The sequence below is a fragment of the Manis javanica genome, chromosome 1, assembly GCF_040802235.1.
Source record: "Manis javanica isolate MJ-LG chromosome 1, MJ_LKY, whole genome shotgun sequence".
Classification (NCBI taxonomy): Eukaryota; Metazoa; Chordata; class Mammalia; order Pholidota; family Manidae; genus Manis; species Manis javanica.
Window position 1 is genome coordinate 136,956,133 of NC_133156.1, and position 27,036 is coordinate 136,983,168.

Here is a 27,036-nt window from a genome sequence, read left to right on the forward strand (position 1 = left end):
CTTTTCCTCTTCATGCCTTCTAGTTCAAAGTGGATGTACACATGTGTACTTCAAGGATTTGGACATGTGATCACCACAAGTTAGGTTTTCCGAGTCTCTAGCTCCTGCTAATAAGGTCTAAGAATTCAAAACCAACAGATGCATCCCACAACTAATCTAATGTATATTAATTTTTGTTAAAGGGTATATGTAATATAAATTCTTTCTTTATTGAAATATCTGGGAACAAGAGACTGTATCAACTAAAATTAAAGAAAAAAATGCCTTTGAAGATTAAAGTCACTGAGTGTATGTTTGGTTTTTCTTCTGATCTCTAAAATACTAACAAAATTACTGAAAAATATTCAACTTAAGAAATATAAATATATATACTTGAATATGCATATTTAAAACACAGGTTGAATAGGGAATTAATAGTTAGGTTCTTTGGTTACATTTGTTACACCCTTTAATTTTTAATCAAAACCCAAATTTTGGATGTGCTCATTTCAAATATAAAAGAGATGTAAGTGTACAAAGTAAAATGTTTTACTATCTTCAAGGATCTGAAACAATTGCTGCTGGGCAACACTATTGTACCGCTGTACTTTATAGATGTATTGCTTCTGAAAGAGGTCATTTCAGAAATGACACTGGAGTGCTACAACTTTTAAAGTTTCTTCTGCGTTTTGTTTTAGAGAAAAAGATATAAAATCAGTGCTACCATCAAGTATCAATTTTGTCTTCCTTTAAGTGATTCATCATGAATGGGCATACCTCCAGAAACATAATACTTGTCCTGAGAGCTCCTCTCTGGGACTTCCCAATCAGTTCAGAATTTAGAAAGCAGTACCAGTTAATCCCATTCAGTTTGAAAGTATAATACAGTGTATATGGTACAGAAGCTGCTGACCCAAGTTCTAGTTTCTCCCGCATGTGAATTCTGTGATCTTCAGTTTCTGATTATTTGTTTTTCTCATCTGTTAAACAGGCATAATTATGTTGTCCAACTCAGCATATTGTTGTAATAAGTGAACATGCGTGTGCAAGGATAAACATCAATTTTAAACAATTCCTTTACCATGAAATATGTGTCTGTACTCTATAGCTGTACTATAGAGAGATGGACTTGAAAAGTACTCCTTATGTATGTACCTGGAATTTGTGAAGGAGGTGAGCAATGCTCAGTTTCTTCATTTGGTTGCATCTGCTTCAGAAAAACGAATATCTGTACCATGAACAGAGGGGAAGGTCTCATTCTCCAGAGGAGGTAACACAGGCTAGCATTGTCTTAACTGCATGGCAACAAGAGCTCAGGCGAGCCTGGCGACCTCTGCTCCACTGCCAGGTTGGGACCCCGCAGTGTCCTGGCATCAGGGAAGTCTTGTGCAAGAGAGAAAATCACATGCCTTTAAAATGTGTTTTCTTTTCATCTGTCTTTTGCCTCCTGGAATAATCTTATAAAATATTTGCATCCCTTTTTGGAGACTATCCAAGATAGAACGATTACAGAAAAGTGTCTTCTAGTTAACAATAGCAATGTTATATATGCTTAAGCTAAAATCAGCTAAAAGCTAGGCAAGCAAACACGTCATTTCTCTTCATAGAGACAGACAATAGTTTATAAATTGTTTTTGTTTCTGAACTGGGGGAAAAAACCTGAAGAGCTTTTTGCCAATTTCTCTTGCGGTACATAAAATGCGTTAAGCAAAGTCCCACATGATCGCTGGCTTTCTCTGACCCATAGGCAGAGGAGATAAAACAATAATAATGGACTCTGTTGTTTCATTTTCTTGAAACTAACTTAATTTTTAAACAGAATATATATATATATAAACATAATGTCCATGAAGTTACATACATAAAAATTTTTAGTTCTATCAAGATAACATATACTTTCAAAATTACATGAACGATATAACTGCTGAATTAGTAACTTGCTTTAAATGATACCAAGTATGCTTCATATATTTTGGATACTGTAATAACAAATATTGGCAAATTAACCTACTTTTTAATGAAGAATAATATTATAGCCAAACTTTGGTACATATACTAATAGTCTAATAAAAAGACAAAGGTATATAAAGTTCTAAGAGAGGTAAAAATGAAGTTAAATTGGCCTCAGACTGATCAATGGGGAAACTGACCGTCTTAGTATTACATAAGAAATAATTGCTGACAAAACTGTGCCCCTGGGAATCTCAGCATAATTATCACAATTGAATATGTAATTGCCACCATATTGTTCCATTTCTAAACAAAAGCTATTATTCAGCCCACTAGGGGAATTTGTTTCATTGCAAATTCAGTATCTGCTTTATAGAAGATATTAATAGATAGGAATCATTTACAGTAATGTATTTCAACACTAAATCTTCTGCAAAATTGTGCTTTGATAATTCCCATTGTTTCTGAACATTCTTGAGCTATTGTTAATATCTTAAGATCTTATAAATGGTAGTATAAAATCTATGATTTTGTACAAAGTTTTGGTACAATGATTGTTTTTTTAAGGGTCATGAGGAAAGCTGAACATTATTTTTTTTAATGTGTGTTTTATAAAATGAAGGTGTATAAGTCATGAAGAGGAAAATGATAATTTTTGTCACATTTCCCAGCCCATTTGCCTTACTTGGAAATGTTTGGCATTTTCTGGCTAGAGAAATGTGAGAGGATGTAGTAAGATGGTCAAGATGATTGGATACCTGGCCCACCCTATCTCCCATCAATCTTCCCCTACATTAGATGCTTTGGAGCCAAATGTTGAGAGTAGTTTGTTCAAGATAAAAGAAGCCTTGAATCCTGGGACAGAGCTGACCACTAGAGAAATTAGAATAGGAATATTTGCGCTGGACGTGGTGTGACCGAGTTCTAGGTAACGTATAGTGTTGGGCTAACAGATATGGGCTCAGTAAGCCACACACACTAACAACAGCATTTAAAGCAGCATGAAGAATATTTGAACTACAAAATGAGGCTAGCTCACAGCAAGCATTCAGTTAACACCAGCTATTTTATTATTATTAATGGACAAAATAAATCATTCCAATTTGAACTCACTATATGAACTAGATGGGAGAGATTGAAAGTAATGCTAATAACAAGGAATGAACTCAGGAATTGCCTGGAAGAGCATTCCATAGAACATTGTCAGGAACATTCCAAAAAGGGAACATGTATTTCATATTACTAAAAATGAGAAGGTTGGGACCACACAAGAGATGATTGAAGAATTAAAAACAGATGTTTAAGTTGAAGTAGAAACATAAAAATTAAGTCTAAAGTGAATTGTCTGAAGGAAAGGGACCATGATTCAACTTGCTGTTTCTATAAAGTTCCTGTTCTTTAGCAAAATTGCCATATGCAAGGCTTGCTCCTTCCTTATGACAGAGTTCCGGAATAGTGAATACATCAACAGGATTTTCTTAATAACAAACCTTTTCACAGAGAATGACAGAATGAACCACTAACAAATCATCTCCTTTTCACCACTTATTAAGTTCTACTGATCAACTTGAGTTTGTATGCTAGTTTAATTGGGACATATGTTAATACACATTTGATGCCATCTAGAAATACAGCACAATGAAAATGTATTCATTGTGTGCTTCATGGTCTTAGATAATTATTTATATTAAAGGATATGTATTTTTGCTATATTCAATTAAAGTTGAGACATTAAACTATTTTTTACATTAAACCAATTGAAAATGTAGGTATTTTGGCTTGGTTAGTGTGAATATAACATAAAGTGACAGTACAGCAGACTTCTAGTGACATCTATTGAACAACCAAATTCTTCCTTTAGCAAAAAATATAAAAGGGGAAAGTGTTACTATCGCAAAACAGAAAAAAAAATTTTTTTCCTGCATTCCTACACAGGAGTAAAATATGAGATTTCAAATCAGACAAGCAGGTTATTTCTTAGTTAAGTATGACAATATAATTTAATAATATCTTGACTGTGTTGACACATCACAAAATATAAGTTACTGCCAGAGCATGCTGCAAATTTTCCTTACTGATGATTACCTCCAAATCTCTGAAAGTTTAATTTAAAGAAACATATCTTTAAGATTATAAAAAGAATTCTTTTGGCAGAGGTAATGAAAATGAGCAATGTGTATATAACAGACTCAAAAAAGTTTGAGAAAAGAATGAGCCATACAAATCTCTTTTATGAAAGCAAGGTTAGAAGACTTCTGATATAAAAAATGAAGAACAGTCATTTAAGGAAAGGCTTATAAAGACATTAAATTAAAACAAAGTATTTGAAAAAATTCTACAACTAAAATTATTTGTAAAATATAGATATTAGCTAAATTAATAAGTTAATACCAAATAAATATATGGCATAGGTCAGTTCAAAATATTAAATATTTTAATGCTAGAAAAATAAATAGATTAATGAAAACCTTTAAATAATATTGCATTGAGTAATATATGTTCTCATTTAGTCAACCAAGTAGTCCCAAAAGGCAGGCATGTTTTAGTTTAGCCAGCAAATAAGGCATAGTGCAGGAGTTTGAGTGGCTGGCCTCATTTTATGAAGGCAGGACGAGGTCATGAAACAGACTTTAAAGAGCAACCTTAATGCCCTTTACAGTGCATAACTACCATTTGGAGGAAAAAATTGCTTTCTTTAAAGATGAAATATTCATTGTAATATTTGATATATATCAAATATATAGCTGTTAGAATTTATCTCTTAAGATAATATGGCATGACCTACGGATAATGGGCTATATTCTTTAATTAGAAAATAAAATTGCAGGTATTTTCTAAATTTTTTTCATGTTTAAATAATTTTTTTCTTTGTAGACTATCTTAAATATCTAAAGCTATTTCAGAACATTCCATTGGTACGTGTTTGTTTTGGGTAGGTATTTATGATTTTTAAATTATGGAAGCAATTATGTAATCATACAGCCAAATTTATGACCTTTTTATCATTCTTGCCAATAAAGAATAGATGGTTATAAGAAACACTTTGTATCAATATTACCACAATCTTAATAACACAGAGCAATTCTTTTTAATTTGAAGGTAAGTAGAACAATAATTGATCACATACTGTTCTTAACCAACATAAAAACATCAATGTAGTTGTTAACTGCTCAGGGATGCTGCAATAGTTACATATGTGTTGATAAAATCTGATCTTGCTTGCACCATTTGGTGATGAGGTAAAAAAGAGAATTAGATCTTAACTCAACTCAACAGGCATCACTCTCACTGTACCATAAGGGTAAAAGAACCAATGATGTAGACACAAGTATATTCCTAGATTCAGAGGAAGATAAAAGAATTGACTCAGCAGTCTTAGGTTGCTCAAAAGTGGAACATTCAGGAGTAGGACTAGCCTTTGGCCCACTCCTAGGAGATAACTTCTGAGCCATTGGAATAATCTGCTGTAGGAGAGTGTTTCTATTTGCTTGAGGGCTTGAGACAAGCCTATTGGAACCAAATAAGTTTCTTCTGGTATGTATTTTTAACAAAAGAGTTGTTTCGGTGGGAGTTAGGGATACTGATAGAGAGAGGATGTGGCTGGAATCTGAGTCCTTGAAGTGGGTCACATGGTCCCCAGGTACCAATGGGAATGCATGGATCACGATTCATCTTGTGCTGAGGACCCACCTGTTACTCCCTGCTCTAAGGCCGCAGACTACACCTGGCACCATTCAGTTTTAATTTTGAGTGTTGTTACTGCCTATAAAATATTCTACCATTGTATGTTGTATTAATTAAAATTAAATCTGTCCTTTTCTTTCATCAGCAAGCAAGTTTCCAAAAGGTCTCTGAATCCAATGTATTTGTGACCATCACTCTTCTTCTTTGCCTAGATTCCATTCTCAAGTGCCCTGTATGTTTTCAGGAACAGATTAGATGCAAAATAAATGTTTATTATATTGACAGTGATGATGTAGATGATATATAAGAATTGATAACTGCTATAAGGAATCATGCCACATACACTGAAATCAAAGAAAATTGCATGAAAGGGAGAAATGGAAGATTACAAAGTATCTCTTCCAAATTGCCAAAGATTACATAACATTCTTCCAAGATGTATTCCTATATGCTGCTCCTAACTTTGCTTTTGGTTATTCAGTTTAACAAACAAATCAAACTCTTGTGATTTTTAAAAAAGTTTAAACTTTTAATTTAAATAGTATAAATAATGTGAAGGTAGTTGATCACCCCATTTATTTATGAAACTTCTTAAATTAGCATTCCTAGCTATGTTTTGTGAGAATCTTATGTCTCCATTTATCCCAAGCAGATAAAAAAGTTCTCCTTAAAACATATTTCACTGTAAATAATTTTAATTCTTAAAATGGATGAATTAAAGGCTGAACAAATGAACAAATTAAGCAATGTATACCTCTCAATGCATTTTAAAATTGAGAAAAAACAGATTGCTATATCATCAAAAATGAATGATGTAGTGTTAGGATTCCAAAAAGGTATATAAACTTTGTAAAAAATCAGGCTAGGAACATTGGAATATTCATTCATATTGTATTTCCAAAGTATTAGATATTTTTCCCCAGAAAACAATAAAAGATGGCACTCTAGCTCCACTCTATGTCTTCAGGTAGTTGAGTATTTTTGTACAGTTTATGAGGATATAAATGAGCACCAGAAAATCAGAGTGACAAAACAAAGATGAGCAGCTCATAAAGACAAAATTTGGAATCCAAGTAAAATGTTAATGTAGCAGCTATGAATTTTTTCATAACCCCAAACTTATGTAAATGGCATGACTCCATTTTCTATGAATCACCTTTGTCTCTACAAGAAAAGACACTGTTAGTCTAAATCAACTCAAAGGGAACACAGCACATTTGGGTTTTTTCTATCCCCTGGCCTCTTCCCTTTCCCCCTGAGATCAGTGTAAACTTCTCAGGGTATGTGTAATGTAATCACATGGGCTGGGAAACTGAGGCTGTGATTAGACCTTTGTGGGCAATGATGGTCAACTATCCTGTGGCCACATCATACTGGGTAAGTACTAATAATTTGTTAGTATTTCTAGAGTTCCTACTCTATGCCAGATACTGTTTTACGTGTTTTTTTATGTATTCATTTACTTCATTTTTCATAGATTTTTATGTTTAAGGAATCTGAGGCTCTAAATATGCAGTTACTTGCCTAACCTCCTATAGCTGGATGGGGGAGTCTGGCTTCCATTACTGAACTCCATCACTACAATGCACTTCCTCTCCAGTTCCCAAGGCGCAAAGCTTGATCAGTCCTTGGATGTGGCTGCACCTCTGTGGAGTCATGCTGGCATCACATAGGCTTCTCTGCCCTCCACACCCCACCCTGTCTCCAGCTCCATTGTCTTTGAACTGCTGTGACCTATGGGGAAGATCACAAAAGTTCTTCAGGTTGCCAGTCCCTCAGTGCCATGTGTGTGGTGTGTGTGTGTGTATGTGTCCTCTGTTGGATCTGGTAAAGCCATCATCTCTCAGTAGGCACATGTGTGTCTCTATTCATGCTCCATTCCAAAGCCACAGTAAACAAGAAACTTTCTGTGGGAATTGCCTCCCAGAACAAGGTGGGAAATGGAACATAGACCTTTTATAATCTCAGATCTCCAAACTATGTGGAGATTCCATTATTCCTACCATTTGGGACTAACACTAGGAGAGAACTTAAATATAGGGACCCTTCTCAAAGAACCATTTATCTCCCCTCTCCTCTGGGGGGTTTATTTTCCTGTGTGTGTGTCAGGATGTGACAGAGGAGGGAGGGATGGGGGCTGTGTTTCAACAGGTATTCTTTCCGCATCTCCTTTACAAATGGGCTAAACTTTATTAAAGCTCAGGACCCAGTGACTGTATGTCTGTTCTCCAGTGGACAACTTCCTAGAGAGAAGAGGGTTACAACAGAATTAAAGATTCACAGGGTTGTGGGAACAATAGCAAATATGTAATGATGTCACATCACGACAGTAAGAATAAAAATAAAAAAATACTGTCCCCTGCACCCAGAAAGTACAGAGGAATCAGGTCCAAATCCTTAGCTTCTAATTGTTTGTGATTGCTCGAATATCTGTAGGTATTCTTTAGAAGTATCTCCATTCTGGCTTTTCCTACCTAATATCAAAATGCCTTTCTTTCTTTTCATTATAGTGATTATCTCTGAAATGTCACAGATGTGGCTTCTCTTTGGCTCAGCTCTCTAAAACACTGCAAAATCACTATGGTGAGCTGAAATGTACATATCTCCACTCCAGCTTAGATGACCTTCTCTTCTCAGGACTCACACTCCACTTTTAAAGCTTTATTTCACGTTATTCTTCTATATTTCTCTTTCTTTATTATAACCTCAAAATGTAAGAATCTTCCATGAGTCCAGGAAAACTGAAGGAAGTTCAGATTGAGAGGCACATACCTACTCAAATGACCTATTGCTCTGGGGCCATGTTTGTCATCTTCAACGTTTTCTTTTGGGGAGGCAGGGGTAAGTTTCTTTATGTCAGAAACTAAACACCTTTACTTGACTGTGAAAGGATTAACTGAGGCATATTAAAATTTTTAAGAGTTTGTGTGGCAAAATATTAATTCAAATCAGGCAATGCTAAACCAGACCTGGTTAGGAGCATTCCTCTTGCAGGAGCCAGGGGAAAGGCATACCAGGTGCAGAAGCAAAGACAGGAAATTATTTGATTTGGCGCTAGCTTAAATCCCAGCTGGGTCTTTGTGGTTGGTCGTCCTAAGTGTCTTGATTTCATACCTGTGGGACATTCACATGCATAGGTTTTGGTTTGCTTATGTAGGCTGGCACAGGATTAGCAGATAATGTCTCAGTTCTGTGGTGGCCAAGTAATCCCGATGCTTCATGCTTGTCCCACACCAACAAAGAATAATTCATACCTGCACACACACAGGTCAATAAATTAAGTCAAGTTTCAACTAATCTTTGAACTATAACCTCAGGCATGACTAAAGACATAAATCTAAACTGAATGGTCTCAACCTACATCTATATTCTCTTTTTTGGAACCCAGAAAATACATATCAGGCAAGCATTATTCCTCTTAATGTTGGAATGAAATAACCAAAATGCTAGGGGTGTGTGGGAGTTCGGTAGAAGTGGGAAGAGGAGCAGCAGTTACTCAACACGGCTGGGTGAGGTTCTCTTCTTTCTGGGTTGGGTGGTTTTTACAAGCAGAAAACCGACTTACATTTCACAACATGCATGTAGTTTTAGTAGCACTTTTCATATCAACTAAATCAAAACTTCAGGGAAGTTCTGAAGGTGGAGACATGTTCAGTTTTCTTTCCCAGGATGTACAGCTGTTTGGTTTCTGAATAGAAGACATACCTGCCTGCTAATAACAAGTCTTGAATAGACATCTGACACATACCCATTGCTTGACTAAGCTACCATGAAGAAGGATTTGTTGTTTAAGGGAATATTTCCTAAGGATTTCAAAGCATTGTTCATTAAGCTTTAAGGAATAACCTTGAATATTTAAATAACACTTGAAATGATAAGCACTCTGGGAATGTTTTTGTGATTTTGCATTTTACAGAACAGAAATGTGACCTTGGGATTACCAAAGAATGGTAGCAGGTAGAAATAATCTTGGCTCTTAGATTTCAAATCCTGCCTTTCTAGCCTTTAAAATATACCCAGCGTGGGGAGGAGATGTGTTTCTCACGGACTGGAGCCAGCAGGGAGCATGTGCTCCTTCAGCAGTCCAGGCTCAGAGACGATCCTGTTTTTCACAGGCTGAATTCAGATGAGGCAGGCAGTCTGCTTTTGGCTTTGTATCTCAGCGCTGAGTGATTGCATTCACTTACCCTTTCTTTTCTGCCCCGTCTGGTTTCCATGGAAATGCAGGCCTTTGGCAAAAGCCTAGCACCTCCTGCACAGGCAGTGTGTGTTATTTTTGGAGTCAACTAAGCAGTGAACACATCCCAAAATGTCTACATGCACGGGTCCTCGTGAGGACAGACAGGGACGCACAGGAAAGGTACAATAACTGACTGTCTCATAGGAACAGGTTCATGTCAAGAGGAGTTACAGATTATCTGTTGCTCTACAAGAAATAAAAGATTTAGCTTGGCGAACATTAATCTATACAGGGGTAGGGGTCAGGGGGGCATTAAATGGGACAAAATTTCAAACATATTTATTTATGTGGTTTCACTTAATGTTTATTTAATATATGCTTAGGAATTATAGGGATGAACATTTTATTCAAGTTAGGGTTTAAATAGACCTAAAGTTTATAATAATTTTATCAACTTTTCCAAGAGAATATACCTTCATGGAGAATTTTCCCTAATTAGGTTAAAATCTATTCCCCCACCCACCCAAACACACACAGTTTCAAAATAAAATGAAATTTGAATAATAACTTAAGAGAAAAATATATTTTTAAAAATCAGATACTCAAAAAAATCTTACCAAGTTATGTAATGAGAATGCAAGTTTGCATTTCTTTGCATTATAGGCTGATCGTTGAACTTATTGTCTGTTTCTCAGTTTTCATTCACGGTATGTTCCAGTTGTATGTAACAACCAATTTTATTTCTATCAGTTAATTTATGAAACCTCACAGAAGGTGAGATGCTTGGATATAAGTACTGCTGTATTCAAAGCTCAAACAACCGAGCCTGCAGAACTACTCTTGTAAACTGTTACGCATTTCCATTCTTACCTTGTGCAAAATGTTTCTGTTGGTACTCCCTCTACGTATTTTCATACTTCACTCTTCATGGTTTGTTTCTCCCTTGTCTGAGCATATACCTAAATGAGAATTGGCAACTAAGACAGAAAGAAATGAGTCATTCCCTAAAACGTAAATCTTTCTGATTGCTATCACCCAGTTTACATTTTTCCAGTATTCGCTACTGAACAGAGAGACATTTTGAAAATGTCCTACCACATATGACATACATGGGCATCTTCAGCATTCACCTCATCTAAGTTAGGATAGTCTGACACTTGGTGAACCACTTTAGTTGTAAATGATCACTCCTCTTTGTAAGTGTTCCAATACTTCAAAATAATTTGTGTCCTGATCTGCTTAGAAATTTTTGCCTGAGAATGACACAATCATTTCTGTAGCTTGCTAACATCTCTTTCAATCTGTACAAGCCAAGTATTACTGATACCAGCTTGGTACTTATAGCACTGGATTTTTGGAAAGGGTGCCATACTGTGTGATGCGCTCTAACAAGCAAATCTGAAATCCAAGTCTGGGCAGCATAGGCAAAGATGTGAGCTCAATCAATTGACTACTTAATAACCAACAACATCCTGGAATTAGACAAAGGAATGTATTACGGTCTATTTCATGACTTCTTAAAGGGGTCTAGCTTGAGTACAACCAGGGATTTGCAGAGACACTGTTAGGAAGACAAGCCAAGAAGGACACATTACGCACCATACAGTCATATAAATGAGACTGCCAGGATGCTTGTATTCCTTCTGCATAGAAGAAGGGAGCAGGTACTAAGTTTTCACTTATTTGACTAAACCTACCATGTTTTCACAGGGCATGGCTTATGGAAGGTTCTCAGAAATTGTTGTTTAAATGATAATTCTTTCCTCCAAACCAGTTTGCAGTCTAACTATTGTTTATAAAACTATAGGCAAAACACTACTATGCATGATCAGGCTGTGGACACACACATATTTTATTACCCTGATTGATTCTTTGTCCTCCAACTGTTACATTAGGAACTCAAGAATCCTCCTTACACTAATTTGTCAGTAAAGATTACGTCTATTTATTCACATAAAAGCAACCCAGAAACAGGAAGTTTAACGAAGATAGATCAGATACATTGCATTCTTCAGAGATCTGGAACCTGAGTTTCTGCTCATCATCAGTGTTTGATTTCCATTCTCAAGGCCTCACCTCTTGTCCCAAAACGACTGCTGAAGTTCCTGCCATCAAGTTCATTTTTTCAAACTGAAAGGAGAAATATCAAAAACTTCCTCCTATAGAAATGAGTTCATTTTAATAGCATTTCCAGAAGCCTCATAAACCTCAACTACTTATACTTCATTGTCCAGAATTTAATGATGTGGCCACACAGAGCTGCAAGGGGGATGAGGGAATGCAATCTTTTGTTCTGGATGGCAGCATAACTCCAAAAGGCAGAGTTCTGTTACTAAGGAGGAAAGTGAGACTTGGTGTTAAGTTAGCCGTAGTGGTCTGTGCCTCACCAGTCCTCAAACGTGTCTGGGAAAATCAAATGCACACCTCACCTGCTTTAACAAACCATTCCCCAAACATTTACACTTGCTTCCCCTGTCCTAGACTCCTCTTTGTTCCAGAAGCCCCTGGCATCATCGTGCCATGCATTATATCCTCGTAAACAAAGCTCCACTAGAGCTCAAGAATCCGGCTGCTGTGCCGACATTCATGCTGCTTTTCCACTCTCTTCTCAAGCCTCCTTTGACCAAAACATAGCACATCTAAGAATGTCAAGTCTGGGATACAGAGGTGCATCTGACTCCCTTTTGGTTCTGGCAATATATGTCACTGAGAACATTCCCTAGTTGTTTCCTCTGAAGAATAATTGAATCAGTAATTCCTTGCACACTGTTTTTCCTTTTTCTCTTACAGCATAAAAGCAAACTCAAGTAAAAATATTCTACTATCTACTGAAAGTTCGAACATCAGATTAGAAGGAGATTTTCATAGGTTTCGGCTAGATTTTAGAGGCAGATACAAACAGAGTGAATACATCTATTTATAAACACAGACAATTAGAAAAACAAAAAAATAAATGTAAGAACCTGAAAATATGTCCCTTTTTGTATGTTTCAATATTTTTAATGATCAAGTTTAATCTCATAAGGCATTGCCTGGTCATATTAATGGGTCATGTCTACATGTTAACATGGATAGAATGATCTGTTTATTATTTATTTAAAGAAATCCACCAAGTGGCTTGATTCTTAACAGCCAAAATTTCAACACTAACTCATACCAGCAAGACATTTGTGATTCTGGAAAAGGTGATTAATCTCTCTGTGCCTTACTTTCTCAATGCAGGAAGAAAAATTGTATAACTTGAATCACTGTACACAAATATCATAAAACAGCTCCTGATATATATTGTGTTATTTAAGTGATAGCTATTATTTTGATTAACTTAAAAAAGATTTCAGAACCTGATGAGAAATATTGTGCATTGACACTTATTAGCAGAATACTTAGATAATTTTTTGATTGCATAGAGTATATCAAATATTTACCCTAGTTAGAATCTACTTCCCCCAAATGATAAAATATCAATAGGCACCTACTTCCTCATAAAAGGTTATGAAAACATGAAGATATGTGCATGAACCAATATCAAGTTTCTTTTCTATACCTGGCATTTAGGGCCACCATATGGCACAAGTCCATGGGGCTCCATTCACAATGTGTTTTTATATAAGTTGAATTCTGGGAATGTCACTAATATAGACCCCAGGGTAACAGGTCCCCCTGGAGTTGTACATTATTAGCTCCTGGACATTATGCCAGCCACTTACATTAGACTGCAAGTTGCCTGGTGAGGGAACATCCTCAATAAGGCTAAATAAATTGCTCAGTTTAGTGTCGTCACTGAGAAGCACCATCTTTTCAGTATCAGCTCTAAGTCTCAGCCCAACCAAACTGTACGCTCTTGTGGTGTGCCAAAATTCAATGGCAGAGTAAACACTAGGACTTATAAGTGCTCTTTTCTATTCACTGTTCACGGCTAGGCGAGATTAGGCCTGTGGACTTCTGGGAGTGTCCACAAGACTACAATAAACCTACTGCCCTTGTTGATAACGAAAAGCTCTTTCAGAAGCAACTGAGACCTACCGAAGGAGAACAAGAGTAACTGTGACTAATCCAAGGACTGAGGCAACTCATCTCAGGTCCTGGGCACTGGAAACACTGCAAGATCTTAGGAGAAGAAATACTCCTTACGTTCGAACAAGGTGAGGAAATGGAAGGGCAGCCTGTGGCTTCCGCCTGTGTTTTTCTATGGTCATTCCTACCAGGCCTTTTGCATGTGGCCCTTGATTCTTTCAAAGTCTGTTCTCTCTTTTCTCATGTTCCTATCTGGCAGTGTCTGATGAGTAAATCGCACGGCCACTGAGCAGGAAGGCTCCAATAAAACATACTTTGTGCTAAGGTCCAGGTGGAGAGTGGAGAACACAATTATTTTATCTGAATGTCACATAATATTGAATTGTGTAGAGAATGGTTTGTGTACGCTAACAGTGGGTAGTGTATCAAATCTTGCTGTTAGGATTAAAGAAAAATGAAAGAGGCAAAAGTAAGCAGAAGGTGGAGGGAAGGATGAATAAATAGGAGGAGCACAGGACTTTTAGGCAGTGAAATTCCACTGTATGATTGAAATTCTAATATTGGATACTCTGTGTAGGGGCCAAGGGTTGGCCCCCCCAAGATGTGCCATTGTGATATGCTGATTATTTTGAGTTGAAAACCATCAAGGACCAAAAGACTCAGGAAGATACTCTGACCCCCACCCCTGAAATGCATAAAAAGAAGTAGAAGGAAGAACTGCTCCAGGAGAAGAGCTGTCAGTGTACAGAGCTTTAGCGTAGTGTAAATGAGGTGTGGTGGACAGGGAGGGATGCAGCTGAACCTGCTAAAGCTTCTCTCTGTGCCTCTCCATTGCTTCTGTGTGTCCCGTCAAGTATTTTGTTGCTTCCTTTTTCCTTTGCAGTCTCAGACTGTCCCATCCCCCAGCCCAGCACCCCTCTTCCCCATAGCTCAGCATAACATCTAACCTCAGTCTCCCTGTCTTCCCACCCACGTCTGTGGCTTCCCCACACATGTGTAGGTAAACATGGTTTTTTTCTCCTGTTAATCTATCCGTGTCAATTCTATTCTTCGACCAGCTGTAAGACCCTCGTTGGGTAGAAGAAATTTCTTCCTCCCCAACACATCAGGAGACGTTTGCCCAAGCTCAGGATGTGCAACACTAAGAATGAACCTAACGTTAACTATGGGCTTTGGGTGATAGGAATGTGTTGATGTAGATTCATGCACTATAAGAAATGTTCCACTCTGGTTGGAATGTTGGTAACGGGGCAGGCTATGTATGTGTGGGGACAGGGGCTATATGAGAAATCTCTGCACCTTCCTTTCAATTTCACTGTGAATCTAAAACTATTTTGTAAAGATAAAGTCTTTCAGAAATGAGAAAAAATTTAACCAACATAAAAAATGACCTAATCTAAGAAAAAAATATGATTCAACTCCTTCCTGACTATAGGTTCTATAACAATTATGAAATTCAACCAAATTTTTAAATTACTCCATATCCTAGAGCATGAATAATGACAAGGACCACATATCTTTAGCTCTAACTATAACTTTTCTTTACTTTATATGTCCAGAAAATATGAAATTGTTTGATTTAATATAAATGATTTTATTGTACACAGGCACATGATAGGATATACATCATGAAATACAAGTTTGTGTGAAGACAGTATTTTAAAACATTTCCTTTTTCTAGGCAGATGTTAATATTAATTGATATAGAATTTAATATATCAAATTATATTAAAGTATATAATATATATACTTTAAGTAAGTAAGGAAATCCTCAGGAAAATTACCTAAAATTTTCAGATGCCACAAAAAGTAAATCACAGATTTTCAATGACAGTGAAGAAGCTAATACTTATGAGAATAAATATCGTCTGTGATGTTGGAAGATAATAACATTCTGTAGTGCTTTGCAGGTCAGTCTGGTACCCTGGCCCTGAATATAATTTTTAAAACTCGACCAAGTGACCACACGATGGCAGCATTACATAAAAGATGATGCAAATGAAAACAAGACAAATTTTGATTGTATGTATAAATACTGCTAATGTGTATGCCTTGATTTCATCTGATCAAAGGCAAAATAGCAAAAGAAATCACTTCTCTAGCAAATACTTGATGAGAATGAATCAGCAGCACGTCAGTCATTGCACATTGCCCAATCTGAAGTAAAAAGAGCATATTATTCAACCATAATTTCAGGAACAGTCTCCCAAAAGGGAATTTCACAAAGAAGCCTGAAGTTTCCCTTCTTTAAATAAATGAGACATGACACAAGGAAAGCAAAGTCGATAGGTTACACATTCTCAGACACGGCATCAATATACACCCACACACGTAAATATAATATAGAGGAAACTGTAAATGAAGTCTGAGAATCTCTTCATCACCATACTCAAAAGATATCACTACTTATTGAAGGCCTCACTCACTTTGAAACTTAAATATGGCTTTATTATAATCAGTTTAAAATGTTACATAACAGAGTGTTAGAACAATGTCATGCATGAGCTGTTATGAGGTCTGAATAATTTTGTGCATATAAAATATGTTGCATTAAACACATTAAATACCAAATTTTAGGAGAAAAATAATTTATACTATGAAGATATTGCAGTGTATTTAATCTATGAAATTGGAAACAGCTTACTCTGTGAGGAAATGATTGAAAATCTTAGGTGTCCCTGATTCTAATTTGTTTGAATAAGTGTGAAGCTGTTTTTGAGCTTCCTCTTTATATTTCAGTAATGTAAATCCAAACAGCCCATCTGACTTATTTTTTTAACAAGGCCAAATAGAGTCATTTGCCCCCAAGCCAAGACTTAATTACAGTTTCAACCTATTTCAGGAATGTGACCTTTAAACAGTCAGTCAGGAATTTTCTGGTCAGCACCAATGAGGTAATCTGTCACATGGCCTTCTTCATCCCCCTAAAAGAAGATCTGCATGCTAAGACCCCCCACTCTTCCTCCTAAGAGGGTGACCTAGCCTGAAATAATCCTTTATTTTCTTTGGCTAATAATTTCACTGCCCCTTCCCATTTTGTACAATTCCTTAGAGCATCTCTTTACTTGCTAGATGGGTTGCTGTCAGATTTATGAATTGCTTGTAAGTCCAGTTGAATCTTCAACTTCCCCTGTTTGAATTTTGTTTTTTAACAGACTTCATTCATTCTTAGAGCTGAGGATTTATTGAGATGCTCTAATTTCTATCCTTACAGGTTCAAAACCTCCTTATATACACTAGCTCTATTTTCCTAACTTTGCAATCAGGATCCTAAATAGAAAGAGAAAATTTTGGTTATATGATTAACATTTTGGGTACACTGAGATTATTCAACAGTTACTAAGTCAAAATATCTACAACATCTGGATTTGATTTGAATATGTACTCACCCTAAGTCATAAATGGAAATTTTAAAATAAAATATGCATATTGTATTACAATAGGTTAATTAATTTATTTCTTTTTTAGAAACATTTTAAGTGAAATGTGCATAACACTATCTTATAATAAGTTCACAGTACTGTCTTTTAATAAATTCCCCACTTTGGTTGGTTTTTCTTTGCCCAAAATGTTCCATACAAAAGGAATTTTTATGAAGGTCAAGCTAATTGATTTCATATTGTATTATAACACCATACCACAATATATTCTAATATATACTAGTAGTATAAATTTTCATTATTATCTTACTGTGATAATATAGAATATCTTTCTGTACTTTATCTCCCTACTGGTTTGTTTTTGGGTTATGTCCCTCCCTCCACTTTACACTCTGGAAATTCTAACACCAATTTTTGCCTTTTTTTAGATGATTACAGTAACTGGGGAGATCTCTCTGATAAGATTTTCAGCACTTTCTGGTATTCATTAGACAAATGTTTGACTAGGATCTGTGTTCTATCCTCTGACCTTAGTGTTGATAGCGGTCTGCAAGATATGCATCTTCCTAACCCTTTGATGAGTAAGAATGGAAATTCCAGAAGCATACATCACTGCATACTTTGGTACAGGGTGCTCTGGGTCATCTGGTCCACCACGCCAGAACAATTAGGCTGGGGGTCAGGGGAATGCTTTGCTAAAGAATAGTGGATGCTAGCCAGGTGAAGTGGGAAGGGAGGAATGGCCAGAAAGGGGCAAAAGAAGAAAGGGAGAATATCCTTGAATATTCTAAGGACAGAGAATGGCTTGAAGAGCTGCGTGGCTGAGGGAGGGCGCAGTATTCAGGAGCCATACCCAGTGGTCCTAAAGCAGAGAGGCAACCGGGGTGGGAAGGAGTGAGCATATTGAGTCACATGAAGGCCTTAAAGGCCGTGTGAGGAATGATCTGTTTTATCCTGAGGGTGCTGGCCATGATCAGAAATGTTCTGGCAGAGGAGTAGGCTGAGAACTCTTGGAGCCCTCCATTTCTTCCTTTACATTTCTCCCTGTCTCTCCTGAGCTAGCCTCCATTCTTTCTCTAGCTGGGAGTTCATAGTATACAGCTGACCAGGGGGTTCCTAGCTTCAAAGTTTTCCCACTGTCTTTCAGGAAGATGGCACAACTCTGTAATTTTGTTGTGGCTTACTTTCTCACATGTACCATCTCTCCCTCCCCACCTCTCCCTGCTCCCAGGCAGGAGGCACTCTGCTCTCCAGCTGCTTTCACAGATGTTCCCCCCTCCACCTGCCCGTGGGTGTAGATGTGCTCACTCAACCTGAAATTCTTTTTTGCCGCTTCTCAGGCTTTCTGACTATAGGACAAGTCTCTTTGCTGACCACAAATGATGGTCTACATTTCCTGCTCTGCTTTTATGCAAATACCCAGCATAACATACTAACAGCAATGGAATCTCTTTTCTTATCTGCTGCCACCCTCAAAAAAATCCTAAACTCCTTGAGGACATGGTTGTGATTTGTATTTAGCAACCCTCATAGCGAAGTTGACTGAATGAGAGAATTAGTTGATAAGGACCTGAACAGAAGGACAGTGGCCTTTTTTCCTTGGGCCATGTGCTCTATCAACCAGTATCATGGGAATCTAGCAGCACAACACTCTGCCAGCCAAGACTTTAACCTAAGGAGTATGTGCATATGTCTGTATTTCTGTACTTATTTTACTACTTTGTTGAAACATGTTGTTTTTGTTTTAGAAAAGTTAAAATGGAGATATGATGATACGTATGTAGTTATTTTATGCTTTCTTTGCAGTTCAGTGTCTCAGATAAGCTCAAAACTGACCAAGTTTTATAAACAGTAAAGTTAGAGTCTCTGCTATAGGGAATTGGAGGGATGGAGTAGGGATTGTTCAGTTAGTGGACATTACAAAAGCTCAGAGACCAATCACATGTGGAAAAGAAAGCAATCTTCACAACACACTGAAGGGGAAGGGAAACTTTCTGGCATCATATTGAGATTGTACTACTCTTCACTAAACCTTGTTACCTTTAGAAGTCACTCTTCCTAGAGATGGCTGAGAAGGCAGATGGAGGGCAACTCTTGCTTAAGCCCTGCTTTTCGCCCTTGATTTTTAAAACTTTCATGTACATAAAGGAAACTGGACATATCTACCACATTTCAAAACTGGAAGGAATTTGTCTAATGACTTCAATCCACCTTTAGTGAAAACAGTCCATTTTTAGGGAAGGCCACATAAAATGTCATTGAGATTTGCAAAAGTAAGACAGACAGAAGAGGTGCTATCAGAGATACTTGAAAACCTGTGTCTATATTTTTCTGTGAAATATAGAAAAATATAGAAAAATGTGAAAGGGTTCTATGCAAAGTGGTATCTCTAGTTAATATGGACTTTGGAGAAACGTGATTTTTTTTTTTTAAGTTGTAGTATTGTGTGCTATGAGTGAAACAGCTCTTTGTGGAGAGGTGTATCTGTTCTTGTGAACAGCTGCTCCTAGGACCAGGAGCTAGGAATGTAGACTACAGGAATTATGTGCAGGCAAGATGAACTCCACCCTGAAGGAAGATGACAAAGAGAAATGAAGTGCTCAAGGTGTGGCTCCAACTAGGCCACTGATTTACTCCCCTTGGTGGCATTGAATTCTGAGCCATCTAGACTTTTAAAGATTTTTAAAAATTAAAAGGAAGTGTTTAAAGAGGCAGAAGAGTATCTTTCAGAATCATGTTTTATCTTTAAGATCTGAAGAATTGTCCCTTTGAGCCACAGGGTAGGAGCACAGCTCTGTAAGGAAGGTTTGAATTCCGACTTGCTGGGAGGGGATGAGGTTGGCTCTGAAGGATGGTTCTGGAACATTTTGCAAAGAGGCAGATTCTGGGAAAGTCCACAAGGAGACTGGTAACTGGCCAGGCCAGTATCTGAGGGCTCTGCAAAGCTATGTAACTTCAAGACAACCCCCAGTTGTCTTTCTCTAGTCATTGACCAAGTTTTATAAACAGTATAGTTACAGTCTGCTGCTGTAGGGAATTGGAGGAGGGATGGAGTAGGGATTGTTCAGACCTTGGACCACAGCAGCCAAGAGGTGAGCCGTGCTCTCTCAGGTCAAACTGGGAGTGAAAGTTATAACCTTCCAGTATGCTGTGATCCCCTTCCTGCAGAAAAAATCATGGATACTGCAGAGGTAAGCACTGGACCACCCCAAGCAGCACCTTGAGTTGACTTACGAAAATTCATGGGGGATTTAAAAAATCTGCCAAAACTTTCATATCTACTTCATGACTGCTGTAGAATTAATATTAAAGTCTTTTAATTCTGTCAATAATTAAAGGAAGAAAAAAACAACACATGAAACACTTATACAAATAACTGAACATAAATATGAATGCAACTTGAGAAGAGTAAAAACAAAAGAACATCCATTTAAGTACCATCCAGTCCAGGAAAAGGAGTATCTCAGCAGATCGTGGAGAGCCTTGTGGCCCATCGTGATTGCACCTGTTTTCTTTCATCGAATGAAAATAGTGTATGGTCCTTCTGTTAGGTAGAAAGATAGACTTGAACAGCTGGGGAAAGTGAAGATAAGGTTCAAGGTAAAACTCAGCCCAGGTAGGGGGTCCCACAGGAAGACAACAAAGACTTAGCAGGGAGATTCCCTTGTCTATGGGACCAGGCCAAACTGGTCCCAACCAAATCCCAATGGAACAAAACTAAGACCCACCCAAAACATACCTCATCAAAATCTCATTAAAATAAAACTGGTTTTGCCCCCCACCCCAACCTCATGGGCTTTACTGTGTGCTTTCTGGGAAAAGACATGTGCACCAAGAGGAATGGGTGTATAACTAAAGCTGTCAATCAAATGATATCACCCTGTCAATCAAAAGAAGGGCCTCCCAGCTAGATGACCACCCCCCACCTCAAAAAAGTTTGGGACCTTTGTCCACCTTGACTCAGCCACCTCCCTTGGAGTGTATTCAGATAACTTTCACTCTGCTTTGCTACTCTGTCTCTGCCTTTCAATTCTTTGTTGCATTTAGGGACAAGGACCAAGGAGAACAAACTCAACCCATTGAGACTTTTACCTCTAAAATCGTTCTTGATTTATGGAGACTATATGAATTCTTCAAACATTAGTAATAATCAAAATACATTTCATTTTACTTTTTCCTTATTTTTCGTCACATGTCTATTAGAATTCCTGAGAACCCTTGACATAAATCCAGTTCAAAGGGAGAAAGAGCATTGATGAAAGAGCACAGCCTTTTCGACTGTATCTTGTACTCACCCATATGTTTCCAAAATCATGAAAGCGAAATTTAATTTCTAAATTTCATCACACTTATACTTTCCACAGTAGTTATGCTACTTGGTTAAAGAAAGCAGGCTGTTCTTACCCACTTTTTAATTCTCCTTTTTTGGTAGACCTGTAAGTACTCAGTCCTTCCCAAAAGGTTCTCTGTCAGATTCATAAAATGGAACAAAATTATCAGTTGAAGGAAATGACGGTTGAGGAAGATGTCAATGAGAGTAAGGAAATCAGCTCTCTAAATTTAAATGATGCCATCTCATGGTATCATTCATTCACAAAAATTTACTGAGATTTTACCATGTGCTTGGAACTCTACACATTGGTAGAAACTTACAAAAGATAGTGCAATCCCTCTAAATTCTCTAAAAACAAATGGATGATGGTGTTGGGGAGGAAGAAATTTTCTCCACCCTTCAAGGGTCTTCTAGCTTGTCTAAGAATCAAATTGACATGAGACAGATAAACAGGAGAAAAAAAAAAAAAACAATGTTTACTATAACTCCAGGGGGGAAATTCCAGGGCAAAATACTTTTGAAACTGAAATCAGTCAAAGGGAAAGAAATAAAGTGGGAGAAACCCATTTATTGCTTACAAGAGTCCTGCACTTCTGCTCTTCCAGGTCTCTCTTGACCAGGATGCAGAAGAAAGGGCCCCACCGAACCTCTCTGGTCCAGATATGCCCTGTTGGCCCTTGTAATCACCTACTGATATGGAAATGGCTACGTTTCTCCACCCCTTGGAAGTACCTATAGATATGGAGATGCACTAAGGCCAGGCAAAAGATTCTGGAAATACTGCAACTTTACCCACATTACTTACATCTGTATAGGGAAGCCACAAACATGGGTTCCAAAGACAGTCAGGGAGAATGAGGTATATATGTCATCCTGAACCAAGGAGAAGGGGGTGGGGGTCTGAGACTTCAAAGGAAAAGGAAAGTAATTCACAGGATTATGAAAGGAGTAAATGTTTAGTAAACAAAATACTTGATGGGCCACACCAAAACAATGAGGAGCCACAGAGAGGAATTTTAACAGGCTTAGCCACTTCCCTCCCTGTCTACCACACTTGGTTTACATTCTAATATTCCTGTCTATGGTGATAACTCTCCAGGAAGTAGTTTCTCTATCTAAATCCTTTATATGCAGTTGTGGGGTGAGAGGTCAAAGTATTTTGCTGGGAGTTTTAGGCCTTGATGGTTCTCAACTCTGAAATAATCTGCATGTCACAATGGCGCATCTTGGGGCAGCCTGCTCTTGGCCCCTACAATGGAAAAGCTGCATCATCTTGAAATATCAAGGATGTTTTATATTGATATTTAGGTATCCACTCCAAATCTATAATTGAATACTATTATGGGCTGGATTGGGTCCTCCTATATTTCATATCTTGAATTCCTAACTCCCTGTACCTCAGAATGTAACCGTATTTGAAGCTAAGGCAATTAAGTTAAAAAGAGGTTCTTAGGATGGGCCCTAATCCAATACGACTAGTATCTTTGTAAGAAGAGGATGAGACACCAGGGCTGTACACACACACGGGAAAGCCCAGGTGAACATGCAGTGTGAGAAGGTGGCTATCCAGAAGTTAAGGAGGGAGGACGCTGGAGAAACAAAACTGATATCTTGCTCTTGGACGGAAAGTTGAGGAAATAAATTTCTGTTATTTAAGCCACCAGTCTGTGGCATTTGTTATGGCAAATAAATGTAAACTAATACAAATACCGAAGGTGACAGCCATTTCACAAAGTACCTTATATAATTTGGGTAGCTGTCAACTAGTTGAAAGTTGCGTTATTATCCATTCTCTTAAAATACTACTTGTATCACTCCATTTAGATTGTACATCTTTGAACATAGTTGTAATGCAGCTACATGTACACCAGGGGGCAAGCATGATCTGAGTCTGTATTTCTCATTTGTAAAAGGTGGGATCTGTTTTAAAACCAAATGACAGCAATGTGCATAATGTTTGTACGTTCTATCAAACAAAGCGTAGGCAAAAGCTTAGATTACCAGGACAATATATAGAAATACATCAAGAATGAGATTCTCTTTCAAATGAATCTTCTTATTCCATTCAAGGCCAGATTCGTGGGTCTCTTTGTTCTCTAATGGATCCATTTACTCTATGCAATTTTAACTCAGCTTTTATAAATGACTTTGAAGCAACACCCCCATCTAGTAATTCAATCTTGATATTTTAACACGTATTATTAAGATCATTTGTAACATTTTTATATACTGAAATATAAAATTCATCATATTCATTAATATAATACTCAGTTAAAATTTCAAGGGGAGTTTTTAGTACTAGTAGTTGGAATTAGCAGCAAGAACCCAAGACATTTCTTCATTTACTTGCTTTTGACTCACATCCAGCATTGTTCAGCCTTGTTCATTAATCAAGTTTTCAACAGGAATTATTTCTTTAGATATAAGTTAGACTGTTGGCACACTTTTCAAGATATTTGTATGTTTTTCCAAGGCACAAATTCTCAGAATTTTATACCCGCGTACATAAATATTCTGGAAAATCATCATCTGTGTTTGCATCTGTGGATGTGAATGTGTGTGTGCATACGTATCTGGTATATGTAGTAAGGTTTGGAATGTTGATATAGTAGGTGGGCAATGAAGTGTTTGTGGAAATAATAAGAAGTAGCATATCAGAGGAAAAAACTAAACAGAACACTTCATACTGGTCCTGGTAACCTCAACTAATAAAGACTGATGGAGCTTATTAAAGCCCATTACAGGGCTTATTAAAGTCCAGATACAGTTTGAAATTATTATTATATTGCTTGTCCACCTTTAAGACACTAAAGGCAATCTCCTTAGAAGGGGGTCTTTCTGTTGGAATTTACTATAGTCACCCACTGAAGGGGGGAAGGTATAGAAATTTAAGGTAGCCTTGCTTATAAGTAGGTGCAGGCCTAGAGCTCCTTTTATCAAGGAAGGATCAGCTCTGTTCATTCAAAGGCCTGGAGAAAAATAACAGGACACTGAGGAAGCCTGAAACTCCTTGCTACCCCTGAATACAAACTCCAAGTCCAGGAGTCACCCTTTTGACAAGAGCTACTGAGTTCTCCACACCAGACAAGGACTGAGCCCAGACAGCTCATTGATACCAGGTACAGTGCCCACTCCAACACCAAATTCTGGATGCTGACTCACATAGAATTCTCTGGTTGATTCTTTGACTGTTTCTATGCTTCAGATGAACAATGGCTGATACTGCAGTTAAATATATATATACATGAAATGCTTCAGAGGAACTCACTATGCTTAACTCTCAGCAGTACCTGAACCATTCTTTGGTGGAACTATGTTCAACCAAGAGCTTTGTGTGAATCTTCCTAATCATTCATTGGAATTGTTCACATTGTAGTGAATTTTACAGTGAAACAGAACTTAGTAAGAAAAAGCAGAAAATTGAAACCACACTCTTACTTAACTGAAGCCTAGAAAGAATGGTTGAGCATTTGCTTGATAAAAAGAATTTAACTAACATTTCCCCTCATATTCCTGGGTTTCTCGCCCTCTCTCTGTCTCTCTTTCTCTCTTTCTCTCTCCTTTGTTTGCTGGGTCTTTTGACAATCTAGTATTTTTTTTTCTTTTTTAAATCATAGGAATTGTTATGCTAGAAGTGGGAACCATGAATCCATTACAAATTAACTGTTTAAAAGAAAAGAGCACAGGTGTTCATATTTTTCCCTCTCTACCTCTTCTGCCAAAAGAATATAATGCCACATTCTCAAAAATAAAAACTACTGAAAGAAAATGAAAAAAAGATACTTATCTTGAGTATCCAGAGTTGTCCCATATTGGGAAGTTTTACTGGATAATGGAATTGAGATTATAATACTGGGTAGGAAACTACTATGATTTTCATGGTTCTCTGAGAATTTCTAGGTATTATCAAATGAAATCCTTGCTGCAAGCTATGAGGTAGGAATTGTCATTCCTACTTTACAAATAATGAGAAAGGTTAAATATGTCCAAGGTCATGGAATTAGATAGCTGCAGAGCCAAGATTCAATACACCCATGCTCTCTGGATAAACCAAGTGTCTTTTCAAGGACATGGACAATGTTTTCAGATCAAATGCAACATTTTGTCTGACAGATTACTGTACCCATCTACTGTTTCAAATAATCTCTGAATGTCAGGTATTATAAATTTATATTTATTTACCATAGCTGTAGATACAATTTTATACATATATGTACTTATTAACAGCATTGGCTTCATGAAGAGCAACAGCCGTAAAACACGATCTCTTCTTAAAAATATTAAATGGGAAAGGGGTTATAATTCCTTATGTTAACTGACAATTTTCTTAAACATAAGATCAAAGACTTCATTTCTGAAATTCTAATTAAATATTAATCTACAATGTTTCAGGAAGAGGCCATAAAATTAAAATATAATTTAACAATAGAGCCATTGCAAATAATATTCAAAAACTACTTAACCAATAAAATAATATTTCATTCAAATGGTAATATTACTTAGGATTTTCCAACCAGTGACATTAGCATTCAAATCAAGATGTTTATTCAAGTAATTCTCAACTTCACGCATTCCCACTTTTTGTTTTTTAGATGTAAAAATGCTTCAGCTTTTTCCAAGGTAATAGAGATCAGGGTTAATTCATTACAATGATAATATTCTTCATTGTAGTTGTTATTTCGCTATTTTGCCTAATGTAATACTTAGAAATGATTGTCTACTCTGAACATCAAATAGTATATGCTTCAAACACTGTCATATTTTCATAATGACACAAACATAAAAATCTAGTCCAAATGCCAAGTCTGTAAAACATCAGAAAGAGAAAATATGGATAGGTGTGATTCAAAAGTTTCTATAAAATATGTTTCATCTCTACAATTCTCTTTTACTTAATTGGATATCCCTATTTTAGGAATCTCAATGTGAGGACATTAAATTGATTTGTTTCCATTATATCAGAGTTCTTTGAAAATTGTGATGAAAAGAAAAAGTCTGTTACGACCATTGAGAGCAGAACAGGGCAACATTTAAAAATATACTCATAAATAACATATTTTAATGGGAAAATATAACTTCTTTTAAGGAAATTTCCATTCTATCTTATAAATTCCCCCTTGGTGAATCTTTATTTTAAACCATTAAGAAATTGTTCCCATTTATATTTTAATTAGAAAATATTGGTTTATCTTTATTTGAGTGAACCTTGTATCCATTGTGTCATCACTTTTGAGAAGTAATATATTTCAGTAACCCCTGGCTGCAGAGCTATCATTTCAAATCAGCTGCAGATTAAAAAAAAAAAAAAAATTGGCATCTCTGAGTGTCAATGTAATTTAAAGTTTCACCCTAGATACTACCTGAGGTCAACAGATCTTCTTTCCTGGCCTCAATACAAACATTAAGAAATATTTTATGAGCTAGAACAATAAACACACTTCCCAATAAGCAAACCAACCTGATCCAGTTAAGACTTGGCTTAACCAGTCTATACCTACGCAGACAGCACTTTCAGC

The 27,036-nt window shown here is 36.9% G+C and overlaps 1 long non-coding RNA gene across 1 annotated transcript in view; it reads left to right on the top strand.

Moving 5' to 3' along the window:
* The first annotated feature begins 13,823 nt into the window (after positions 1–13,823).
* LOC118973244 (uncharacterized) overlaps positions 13,824–27,036 on the top strand; it is a 30,189-nt gene continuing 16,976 nt past the window's right edge. Inside the window, exon 1 of the long non-coding RNA XR_005062485.2 lies at positions 13,824–13,935. This is a non-coding gene — a long non-coding RNA (uncharacterized lncRNA). The remainder of the gene's footprint in view (positions 13,936–27,036) is intronic.